General features: G+C 39.9%; 1 long non-coding RNA gene across 1 annotated transcript in view; it reads left to right on the forward strand.

Annotated features, from left to right (window-relative positions):
• Nucleotides 1-4,725, forward strand: part of LOC115068766 — an 11,864-nt gene extending 7,139 nt beyond the window's left edge. The window contains exon 2 of the long non-coding RNA XR_003848111.1: nt 4,326-4,725. This is a non-coding gene — a long non-coding RNA (uncharacterized LOC115068766). The remainder of the gene's footprint in view (nt 1-4,325) is intronic.
• The last annotated feature ends 8,506 nt before the right edge of the window (nt 4,726-13,231 follow it).

Consider the following 13,231-nt stretch of genomic DNA (forward strand, 5'->3'; position numbering starts at 1 on the left):
CAGGACATTTTGAGAGATGCTCATAGTCCCCTGGAACTAGTTGACCTAGGAGGGCAAGGAGCAAAAACTATCCTTTATGTCCCTCTGACCAAATTATTATAGGCCTCAAAGTATGTCTGTTAAACACCCAAGAAGGTTAGTTCCACCAGTCTGGTATTTTTAATTACTGCATGTTATGTATATAAATCTTGGACAAAGACCAGTTGTTCTCAGATAAACCTTACCTAGATATATATTTCTTGATCTACTATGTATAATTTGTCAGTAGGTTGCAGGAGTAATATGGTTCCCTCTGGTTTTCAAAACTAGCTAGGCATTGTTTATCTCTTGCATTGTCTCACCCCTCCATCATGGTTTTCTTTTGCATTTTTCAATCCTGGGTTTGCTGAATCCATTTGTATAAAACACACAAATATGGAGAGCCAGCTGTACATTATACTATGATCATTCTGGAAATCAAGATTTACAAGATTGGGGATACAGTTTACTCTTCCAATATCTGTGGCAAGCCTAGTATTCAATACCTCATATATATGTGTGTGTATGTATGTATGTAAAGGAAAGAAAGTTGCTCAGGCAATTTCCGTGTCTGGTATTCAGTGAATCTGCTGTGCTGGCCCAATGACTGTGGGATCTGCAACAGATGCTTGCTTGAGCTTCCTCAAGTAATACACAGTAAGGATGTAATTCTGATCTAGAGATGAGTTACATTATCAAGGGAGTCAGATAAATGAATGCTTCAAATATTTAGGAAAAACATGAAAAGTGGTTCTATTTTGAAGAAAAATATGTGTGATTTTTAAATATAGTCTTTTAATTAGAATTTGATAAATTAACCTTCTTTGGTGATTGATTTAAAAAAGGGAAAAATTCAGTTGAAAATCACCAGAATAATTTCTCATTTTTTGAATGGATGACAGTCTCTTCACTGAATTAGAGAATATTATCATTTGTGTAACTGATATCAGGACAGGCAAATATTTGGCAGGTAGTGTGCCACACAATCCCAGACTATCCATTTCTTCAGCCTCTGACATGAATGTCCTTAGAGTAGTGAAGGGAAGACTCTGCTGAACCATATATAGACAGCCCACAAGGCAAGAGTGTATTGCATTTCTGTGTACATGACCTCACAGAAATTTGTTGGGGTGAGATGGAAGCAGAGCTGGCATGGTTAGATTGTAACCTGCTGGCTGTATTTGATTAGTGCTCTATGGTCACCATGTTCAAATTCTTCATAATTTTGAATAAGGAATTCTATCTTCTTTTTCCAGATTGATCACCCCACTTTTGTAGCTGGTTCTGGGTAGATGTGTGAGTAGTTAATTCTGCAATGGCAGAAATGTAAAGAAGAAGACGTAATTACTCTTCAACTTCTGACATCTAAGACAGAATTTTTACAAGAAAGCCATTTAACTTAAAACCAGGATTTGTTGAGATAATTTTCTACTTTTCTTTGGCATACTTTTTAGTATGCCAAAGATCAAGCCTGCAGGACTCAGATTATATGTTGTTTTTCCATAAGTATGGAGCACTTTTTACTTATATGAAAGAGTATCTACTGTCAACATGTATAACTGCTTTAAGTGAGCTGTGGTAGTTTGAATGAGAAATGCCTCCCATAGGCTTCATGTATTTGAACACTTGGTCCTCAGTTGGTGGCACTATTTTAGGAGGTTTAAGAAGTGTGGTCCTGCCGGAGGAAGTACGTCACTGGGGGGCTTTGAGAGTTTACAGCCTTGCCCCACTTCCAGTTTGCTCTCTTTCCTTCCTGTTTATGGTTGAAGATGTCTTTATTACTCATGTCTAGAGCCTACTGTTGTCTACTGTTCATTCTGTATTTCCCTGATTATGGGACAATATACTGGCCAGATCATTTTCCAAAACCTTCTGACTACTACATACAAGAAAGGATGTAAAAATAAAATCTTTCAAACTTAACACAAAGAAATTTCCTCCAAAAACATATTTAGTAATTTAATCTGGGAGAGTTGGTTATATATCACATTTGTTCTTGGGATCAGTAAGGAAGTTCTATGCAGCGGGCATGGCTGCTGTGCCTAGTGGCATCACCTGACTTCATCTTGGAGTTCGTCCCTTTCCCAGACTTGCTCTTGAGCATCACTCAAGAATCTTGGAATCATCATTCAAGAATTTCCTTGTCCACGAGAGCTACGTTATGACACCTCACATACACCAGTCTCACAGCTCCTGTTTCTGCTCTTGAAATACTCTTTCTCTCCTCAAGATGCCTTACCAAATGGCTTACATACACTATACATGTACTACCTACCTAATCCTCAAAATAATGCCATAATACAGTTACTCCTGCTGCTAATGTATAATATAGCAAGAGTCATGGCTGGAGCATGAATTAGGACCAATGATGGTATATGTTTCATTCATCCAAAAAATGAGCTGATTGTAGGGGACAAAGGTCTGTTTATATGGGAGCATGCAGGTGTGAGAAAAGGAGTTTGCTTTAAGGAAAAGAGTCAAATAGCACTGCGCAGCATGTACAGAAATATACTATTTGGTCCCTGGACCAGTTTCCACACAACTTTGCTAAGCCCTGGCATGGGGATATATCAAAGAGAACAGAAGTGAACATGTACTTCTCTGTCATCTTCATAGGGCACTGATATGTAGATTGTCAACAGTACTGGGAATTGGTGGTCCCTGAAAGGGGAGTAGTAATAGGATCAATGTTGCCTTCATAACAGTATTGGTGGTGATGCTGATTGATGCCCTTGTAGAAGGCATCTTTTTGTTGACTCCTTCTGTGGGTTTGGTTTTGGTGATCAGCGCTATTGCTACAAATATAGATCCTTTTCAGCCTTTGGGTAATGGAATTCTTGAAGCCTTCGAAGGTAACAGTGGGCAAGAGCAGCACAAATACCATTTTCAGAATCCTCAGAGAACCCAAGGACTATTCTGGCAGCTAGATGAGGCAAGAGAAAGATCTGGCATGTGTTCACAGCAAGGAATAGGTTCTGGAGCACTGTAGGAGGATGACTTCAGAGGTCTTTGATAGAATAAAGCTTCTACACAGCAAACCAGAACTGTTGGTGTCTACTCACTTCCTTGCATCAGTTATGTTTAGTGTGTTTTTGCTTTATCTGGGTAGAGTGAACAAAATAGATTAAATCAGTCAGAAAACTGAGGCTCAGAGAGTTTGACTGAACATGCACAGAATTCTATACAGAGCCTAGAGTTGTGACTTCCTTTGACGGCCCATGCTACAGTCTTCTCATTTAAGGTAGAAAAAATTACAAATATCTAAGATAATTAATAGTATTGATTATCACATTTCTAGATAAATTTGAGATGGTGGGAATAAGGATGTGTCTAGAGGAATTAATTAAAGGTATTTGGAAAATAAGATGGAAGAAGATCAAGCAAAATATTTCAGGCAAAAGATTATAAATATACAGAATTAGATAATGAGAAAACTAACTGACTCAGCACATTAAGTAATTAGTTACAGAAAGACATCTGGAACAGGAGAGAAATAAGACAGGCAGAGGAAATAAAGGTAAGTTTGAAATAAACTGAAGTATGTTGGTAGGGACAAACACTTGTTTTTTTAATCCCCCCGCCCTTTGTTTGACATATGTCTTTCTTAAACACAGTCTGAAATATTTCACATTACAGCATGTATTTGTTTCTGGGAACATTTAGAAATTATGCAGATACATTTGCCTAAGCAAAAAACTTAAAGATGAGCCACATTATCTGTTTCTCAAAGTTTTAAAGATGAACCACATTATCTATTTCTCATCACACGGTGGTCTGTAGACTCCCACAAAAGTCTAGTTCCTGTACTTGTGATCAGGAATAAAATCTCAAGTCATGAACCAATAAAAATAAAAATAGATATTTAACACGTTTTTCTAGAAAAATAGAAAATGGTACCTAGTAAAGTACCACCATAGGTGTTTTCTATCATGTTCTTCCTGTCCTGTGAAGACACAGTGCAAGGCAATTTGGACAATGAGGGATGGAGGCGCATTTTTCTTTTGTTTCTTGTTTCCCTAGAGGTAATCAAATCTGTATGGGCAATGGGAACATCTCATTTTACATGGATTGTTCCAATTTATGTTTGATGTATACCTTCACTCTGTGGAATGTCTTTGGTCCTGGCCTGGACTATGGAGTAGTGTAAATGGCTATTCAACCCCAAATATCTTCCCTTGGACAATTAGATTTTGAAATCACCAATTGCCACCATTTTTCAGAAGAACAGAAAACTCAGAAAAATAAATAGATTTTATCATAAAATATATCCATTTTGTCTTGTGTAAAAATGTGTTGTTTACTTACAGGGAATTCACCACATCTTTGGATAAGAACATTGTGAAACAATTCCCTCTTGCAGAAAGATGAGCCATGATAAGGAATTGCTTAAACTGGTGAAGCAACCTTGCCACAGTCAGCCTGTGTTTGTGGGTTCTATTGCCAAGGGACATTGACAAAGTGTGTGTGCTACACAACAGCTCTGACTCTAAGTAAGCTGCTGTCCTCAGCTTGGTATTGGAAAAAGATCTGCTCAAAAGCATTTTTGATATGGATTGATGCTGTCTTTAGTCCTCCTCTGTTTGGGAGAACAGAAAGGATTTTAATTCATATTATTCCAATAATTTATTTGCTCAACAAATGTTTATTGTGAAATTAATAAGAGCCAGACTCTGTGCTATGTAGTGGAATAAAAAACAAATACATTGAGTTCTTTGAAGATCTTGGAGTTTAATGGAAAAAAAAGGAGGGCACAAACCCAGCAAATAATAATGCCTCTTTTGTCCTCCATGGGCATTGCACAACATGGGTGCAGTTACCTATATGCAGGCAATACACACATACACATAAAATAAAAATAATAAATAAAAAATATATAAAGAAGTAGTATAGACTACCTAAACATGCTATGGTGGAAGCAAAGAAGAGATGGACTCAGTCCATAGAAATTATGTTTGAGTTGTGATGGGTTGAATTTATTCAGTAGCAGAGAAATAGTGTATTCTACAGAGAAAAGAAAAATCTCATCGAATGAGCAAGGATCCACTCACCACTCACCCATCAGAATGGATGCTGAAAGTTGCAGTAGTAGTTGATAAGCAAGGGCTAGCCACACCTAACAGGTCTGTTTCCTGGGCTTGGAGCAAGAAGCATATTCTAGAGAGGATGGAACATGCCTGGAAGGAACCCTGACCATCATGAAGGCAGTGGAGCCTCACAGTGAAAGCCGACACAGGAGAAAGGCAGGTAGAGGCAATGAAAATAAATTTTGCCTTCTTAGTAAGTTTTCTTAGAATCAGTCCTAATCAATTTCAGCCCACCAGGGTCCATGCATCCAAATCAAGATGACATTAAAAATATGGAAAGATCAAAATCAATACCTGTAACTCTGACAAAGAGCTGAACTCAGCATGCACCACAGACGATGTCAAGATCTTACTCCAAGCCTGTAAATTTTGAAAAGTGATGAGTTTTAAAAGCATGCTGCATTGGCTCAGGAACTGCAAATGACTGTTGTGAAGATGGGAGCATGCTCCTGCCTCTCCAGGTTTGCCCAGCTTTTCCATCAGCACTGCGATTTTATAAAGCCAAGTATCTCTCTATATTTTCCTTATGTTTAACTTTTTTATTGAATCTGCCCAAGGTGATTGGCCACAGTGAGCCCAGGAAAGATTTGTTTTAGAAATGCAGCCATTGACTCTATAGACAGATTTCTGAGCAGGTCTTAACTAGAAAATATTGTTAAGGTATTTTGTAACATCATAAAAATGGAATCCTAAATTTTCAGTTTCATGAGTGACATTTAGACGCTGAGGAAAAGATTGCATTTCTTGGAATTGACAGAATTACTAGACAGCTCCTAAGAATAATAGGCATGTGAACTTCTTTTAGTTAACATGAAAATTTGGTTATTGCCTGGGAAGGAAGTACAATTAGTAGTTTCACTAGAGGCAAAGGAACTCTTTCAGTAGACAGTAAGAAGCAGTCTTCTTGCTCAGAGATATAATGAATCGCTTTCCCTGATCATCCTGTTTTCTGAACAATAAAATTTCTGTCTACCTTGGTAGGAAGTTTTGACCAAGTAACCAACATAAATCAAAGTTATGCTAAAAAGATGCAGGCTTCTTTGAGAACACTGGAGACTATTTGGAATGAAGGGCTTCCCTTGGGTCCTGGAAGTTCCTCCACAAAGGTCAGCACTCATTCTCGAATCCTTACAAAAACCAACTTCTGTCCGTGAGGACGCCAAGGTTCTGAGAACTAGCATAACTTAGCAACTGTGGGCTTTCTTTGTCCCATCTTGAGGCTCCCAGTGATAAGCCTCTTGTCACCCCTTATCCTTACAACCTAACCTTGGCAGGCAGATGTCTTCCTTACTGAAGCTTGATTTTTCAACCCTGATTTGGGGGAATTGGGAGGGAGAAGTTGTAAAGCAGATGTGAAATTTCTCCCAGGTGAGTGAGGGCTCTGACACATTCTCCAGGCACATGTCAATATGCAGTGTGTTTTAAATGCTTTACATACACCCTAAATTTAATCTTTACAGCTATCCTATGCTGCATGAAAATCTATATCGTTTTATCTTTTAAAAATATTTAGTTGGCATGTACATCATGCTTGTTTCAAAGGTAATTTTCCCAAGGACACACAACTAGTAACTGGCAGAGCTGCCCTTGAAACTAGTCAGCATGTGCTTTTTACTGTCCTGTAATGCATGTGCACATACACTTATACATGCACCTTGTAGACACACATGCAGAAGTTATGTTTTTGTCTCCTTCATCTGTTAGTGTCTAGCTGATTCTCAATACTTCAGAGATCACTTGGCTACTTATGGAATGTTATGTCATCTTGATCCTACGTTAAAAATTATCCTTATGAAAATTTCATTATGGCCCATATTATTTAGGCATATTTGGGGAAGGGAGATTAAGGCCATTCTCTCAGTAAATGTTTAATGAGCACCCTAACCAAAACATTGTTTTGGAAAAGACAAAACAAAGTAAAAAGAAAAAAAAAATCAAAGATGTATATACTAGAGTCTCTGGCTTTGAACTGCTGTGTTTCTGAAGGAGATCAGATAAGAAGTGGAGTAAGAGAAAGGTCATAGGAAAAGTGCACACTAAGTCAGGAGTGGAATCCCTGATAGAGTGATCACATTTCCCACACAGGTTAAGAGCAGGTCTTCTCATAATAATGAAAATAACCTGGCCCTGGCACAAAAACAGACATGAAAGTCAGTGGAACAGAATTGGGAACCCAGATATAAGTCCATGTATCTACAGCTACCTGATTTTTCAAAGATGCCAAAAATATACATTGAAGAAAACAATTGAAGTTAAAGCAACTTTAACAAATGATGCTGGGAAAATCGGATTCTAATATGCATAAAAATGAAACTAGATCCCGTCTCTCTCCATGCACAAAATTCAACCCCAAATGTATCAAGAACTTCATCATAAGACCAAATACCCTGAAATGGTTGGAGAAAAAAGCAGGGATTATGCTTCAGCTTACAGACACAAGTAAGGACACTCTGAATTAGACTCCGGTAGCACAGAAAATAAAACCGAGAATCAAACAATGGGATCTCATGAATCTATAAAGCTTCTGTGCAGCAAAGAAACTGTGAAGTGAGTGAACAGGCAGACCACAGGATGGAAGAAAACCCTTGCCAGATATTCAACTCACAGGTGACTAATGTCTAAAATATACAAAGAACTAAAAAAAAAAACCAGGGTTGGGGACCAGGGTTCAGTCCCCAGTACCCACACGGCAGCTAACAACCATCTGTAACTCCAGTTTCAGGGGCTCCAATGCCCTCTTCTGACCTCCGTGGCCATTGCATGTTAAGTGGCACACTTAGCAAATATGCAAGTAAAACACTCATACACATAAAAAATAAAAACAAAAAAGATAAATAAAAAAATTGTTAATCAACCCAGTTAAAAATGACTCTGGGACATAGGACACCTATATCAAACCTCTGCCACCCAAGACTCAAAGATCACTACAGAAAAGAGGGCAGAAAGGTTGAAAGAGCCAGAGGTGGCTAATAACCACAAAGAAACTGAGTTTTCCAGACAGCTGGGAAGTCACTGATATGAATTGCAGCAATGGTGAATACAAATGACAACAAATACAGATACAGACGCAGTTTATAGGAAGCTCTTATACGTTGCTGTTGGGAGTGTTAACTAATGTAGCCACTTTGGAAATCAGTCTGGGAATTCATAAAAAAAATAGACATACAATTGCCATATCACCCAGCTACACTCCTCCTGGGCATATGCCCAATGGACCTACTACCGAGACATTTGCACATCCATGTTCATTCTGCTCCATTCACAATAGCTAGGCAATGGAATCAACCTAGATGCTCATTAACAGATGAGTGGATTTAAAAAATGTAGCGCTTAAACACAATGTAATATTTTTCAGTTGTAAAGAAAAATGAAACCATAAATTTGGAACTGGAAACAAAATCATGCTGAGTGAGATAATTTAGGCCCAGAAAGAGGAATGCTGAGTTGTTTTCTCTCATTTGCAGATCCCAGTCTTAAATATTTTGGTTTGTCCATTTATCTTGGAGCATAAGTGGAAGCCAGGAAACTAGAAAGGGCCTTTTGGGAATATCTTAAAGGAGAAAGGATAGTAGATTATATGTTAAACAAAAGTACAGATGTGCAAAGCCAGGAGTGGAATAGTTTAAGTGGGAGGAGCATAGTTGAATGGGGTATGATGGGAAGATCAACCCAAAGGACGGGTGTATTAAAAGCCATATGGAAGTTAGGTAGTGAAGTACAGAAGTGAGATCATTCTCACAAATAATAATTGGAGGAATGGTAAATATGGGCGAAACAAATATGGGGGTAAGGCTGGGATTTAAATAATTTAGATGATTTAAGTGGGTCACAGGTGGGAAGATGAGGGATAAGAGGGGATAATGGATTAGGGTTAATGAAAACTAAGGATATATGAAAAAGCCTTATGGAAACCCCCCAGTTAGTAAGCTAATTTCAAAGTAAAACTTTAAAAGAAAAAAAGGGTTCAAACAGAATTACCTTGTATGGGTGACAGTGTTGCTCACAGAGTGCATAAGTTATTGAATGAAAATCACAGTGCGAGGCATGTGATACCACCCTGTGAATTATTGGGCAGGAAGGCCCTAAAGGTCTCCAAAACAACACAAGCTATTGCCCTTGCCCTTGGCTACCCTCCATAGCCACATGATAAGACCCTATTTCTGAAGATACCCTACACTTTAGCTGCAGAACACAGAGAAATCAATCTCACATTGAATTGGAAATTTTTTTGCTCACAGGTTAGCTTTCATGGTTCCAGGTATGTAGGTTGCTGGGAAAGAAAAGACATAAATGGTCTTAACAGCATTGGGCCCTGCATGCTGCAATACTGACCTTCTAGGAAAAATGTGCTCACTGGTGCAATAGTGGCACAACTGTTACAGTGCCACTTCCTGATTGGATTTGAAATCTGCTCTACAGGAGGGAATTTCATGTCTGGTAATGTAAAGCTGGTTTAAAAACAAAACAAAACAAAACCACAATAAAAAAAACTGTTGCTGCTGGGGAGGTCACAGGCTCTTGGGTAGAACCTGCTGCTGTTATTTTTCTAAATGGTCATGCTGTCAAAGTATCTTCTAATGTGTATGCTATCAACCTGGGCTGTTATCAACCTTGATCAGAATATCTTCTCTGTGCAGCCAGCAATCAATGGAGAGACGCATATCTGGCCAAAGTGCAGAGAGAGAGAGAGAGAGAGAGAGAGAGAGAGAGAGAGAGAGAACACTAAGTGCTCAGCCCTAAATGGACATTAGCTCTCCTTCCCCTCAGCTCTATGAAAGGGGAGGCAGAAATGATGCAAGAGCCTGAAGATGGAGAAGAGTGCTATGAAATGTTTTCTGGGCGTGGCATGGTTATTTTACTCATGAACTCACAGCACCTGTGGCTATCTACCCAAGACCTGCGCGGGATCAAGCCAGCCCAAATCTCAGCATAGATGGGGTAGATAACCTCCAGGACCCATCCATTATGAAGGAACTACTGATAGTGAATTGTTGTTGTGGGAGAAGAATAATTGTTTTGAGGATGTGACCTCTGGTAGGTTTCTCATGCTCTAATGGATAGCCCTACACCCTTGCCACATATTGGAAGCACTAACTGAATTTAGCAGATTAAAAAAAAAAAAGGACATGAAGTTGGGAAGGGGCATGATTGGAGGCATGTGGGAGAAATTGGAGTATACACGATCATATTTTATTGTATACATGTATTAAATTCTCAAAAATAAAAAAATGTAAAAATTCAATTAAAAATTGACCCCTGCAGGGTGAAGGGTGCATAAGAACAGGGTTTCCAGGAGGCTCCTGTGTCTGAAGGATTTAGCAGCAGGAAGATGCGTGAGCACTAACGGAGTCTTTCCTGCCATATTCTGCCCTTTTCTTCTTCAACATCTCACCCAGCCTCCCTTCTTAAATATGCTTGCAGCTCTGAGTGTCTTTTTCCTAGTGCCCATCTAATGCAGTGAGTGTGCTGGTTTTGCTCGTGTTTGAATCTCCACTGTAACCACATGTCTAGTTCCAAATTGGCACCAAATATAGGGCAAGAGACAGACGGAACCCCTTTCTCAGGGAACACTGTGAGAATGGAAGGGGAACACGAGAGGAGGAGTCAGTTTAGAGGAAGATGTGGCTGGGTTGAGGTCCCCAGGGAAAAGTGGCTATGGTTAAATTGAGGAGACACTGGAGGAATGCTGAGCTAAAGGCCTATCGAGGGCACTGGAGAGGTTGAATCAACAAGGAGCATCAATTTGGCCCAAGGGGGTGGTGTCGCTGCCCGGTGGCCTTTCTCCTGCTACATTAGAAGCTGACACAGGATGGAGAGTATGCTACCCATTCTCTCTTTGATCCCTATGGACTGATTTTTCTTCTTTAGAACTTTTGCCAAAGACAAAACCTAGCAATCCCAACTCCTTGTCACCTAAGCAAATAATGATTTATTTCTTGCAATGAAAAGCTATAGTCACAATAGGATACCATTTACGTCAAGGGGCGAGAAGGGGCCAGCAGTGTCTATGTAGACTTACAGGTTGCTCTGAGGTGACCTTTCCTGACACTGCTACACATCATTGTGGCTCTGATATCTGGATGTAGCTAAGAAAGGGATGCTCTCAGTATGAACTCTGTTGGTAAGACCTCAAATACTGGGCAGTCCAACACAGTTTTCTGTAGTAGTTCCGGTTTTGTCAGAGTTGATGTACTGTCACACAAATGACTCCCATCTAAGTATTCATTTCTCAATTCAAAGCAAGGAATAATATGTACTATTCCAATATTAGTAAACAAAGAGGGAAGGCCAAGTCTGCTCCTCTTAAAGTCAGAGTGGGAATCAAGAGTTGGTTGCTGTCACTGTTTATATCAGTCATAATAAGCAGGCTTAAGAAGAAACAGGAATTAAAGGTTATATGAATTATTCAATGAGCAGAGGTCTTAGGAGAACACCACAATTGTCAGCTTTATCATTTCCACTGATAATCTTTCCAATATCACTAGCCTAAGAGTTGGGGTGGATTGTCTGACAGTGAGGGCTGATTTCTTATTTATTTTCTAGGGCGAGGGCAGCAGGCAGTGCCCCTGTGGGCACAAAACATGGCAAATTGCAAATGGTGAAGCTGTGTGCCTGCCAGGCATTTGAAATGTTCTATCAAGGCTACTAATGAGAAAGGAGAAACTGAAGACACAGGAAGAAATTTGACACTTCCAAGAGTAAAGTCAATAATAGCTCAGATAAGAATGATGACCCTGAGTACTGGTGAGAAGAAACAAATGTGGAAATGCCATTGAAACAGAGCAGGCTTGGTGTCAGATGACGGCCAGTGAAGACTGAGATGCGATGCAGAAAAGATTCTGGTACCTTCATGGCACTAGAAAGTAATGGAAAGTGAAGACAGAAAAAGAACTACACTGGAGTGAGAGAGGTTGACAATGGAGTAGATCAGACTGAGTAGGGACCCTCAATGAATGTTGAGCATGTGACTGGCAGTGTGGCACCAGACTGAAAAAGATTCTCTCTAAGGTAAGTGGAGAATTAGACAAGCCTTGAGAAGAAACTAGAAGTAACTTAATAATTTATAGATAATTATATGTTCACTATTCACAAGGAGTAGACAGTTTATACAAGAACCCGACCGCCTCAAATATTGTCAAAAAAAGGCTTAAGAAAACATTGCTGGATCCCCTCACAATAAGAGAACTTTCCCAGTTACCTTTCTATTGCTATGATAAAACATGGACCAAAATCAACTCAGGAAGGAAAGGGTTTATTAGGTGTACACACGCAGTAAGTGACAGTCCATCACTGAGAAAAGTCAGGGCAGGAACCTGGAGCAGAGACCCTGGAGGAATGCTGCTCACTGGCTTCCTCTTCTGGCCTGCGCTTAGCCTGCTTTTGTACACAACCCAGGACCTCCTGCCCAGGGTTGATACCATCCACTTAGTGCTGGGCTGTCCCCGACCGCTTTCCGTCTCGCCGGCAAGAACGACGCGGGAGGACAAGTCAGGATCCTTCTGCAGCAGTTTATTGTATGCGCATCTTACACTCTTAGAAGCTTAAAGACCGAAGACGCCGAGAAGCGGGAGAGCGGTTGCTTATATAGTCTAAAGGTCCCATCTATGACGTATAAGAAGCGGATTGGTTGCTGGAGATCACGCCACGGGAGGAGGCGAGGGAGAGCAGGCTCTTGTGCACGCCCCTTATGGGCGCAGCAGGATGTTTACTGTTAAGAAGGTCCGGATACCGGCGCCATCTTGTAATGGCGGCGGAGGCTGTGGCTCTCCACACACATCATGGCTTTTGGTGGTGACAACCTTGTGCATGTCAGGATGCTGAGCAGCATCTGGCCATCTGACCACTGGATACCAGAAACATTTTTCACCCTAGTCATGAGAAAAATGGCCAAAAGTCCTCTGGAAGGCAGCCACTCTGGGCAGGAATACTTTTATGAGAGAAGCAAAATGATAAAGTTGATGAGTATACATAGTAGGAGTAGACTTAGAGAAGTTTCATCTGCCAGTAAATATAACAGTTGCTTCCAGATTCCACTATTCTAAATAATAATACAATATTTGTATTTTATTATTTTCAAGCAAGAAGCTAACCCTTAACCTAACCCTAATTATTAACATGATCATAGCCTA

Source organism: Nannospalax galili, unplaced genomic scaffold (assembly GCF_000622305.1).
Source record: "Nannospalax galili isolate Female #2095 unplaced genomic scaffold, S.galili_v1.0 scaffold87, whole genome shotgun sequence".
Lineage (NCBI taxonomy): Eukaryota > Metazoa > Chordata > Mammalia > Rodentia > Spalacidae > Nannospalax > Nannospalax galili.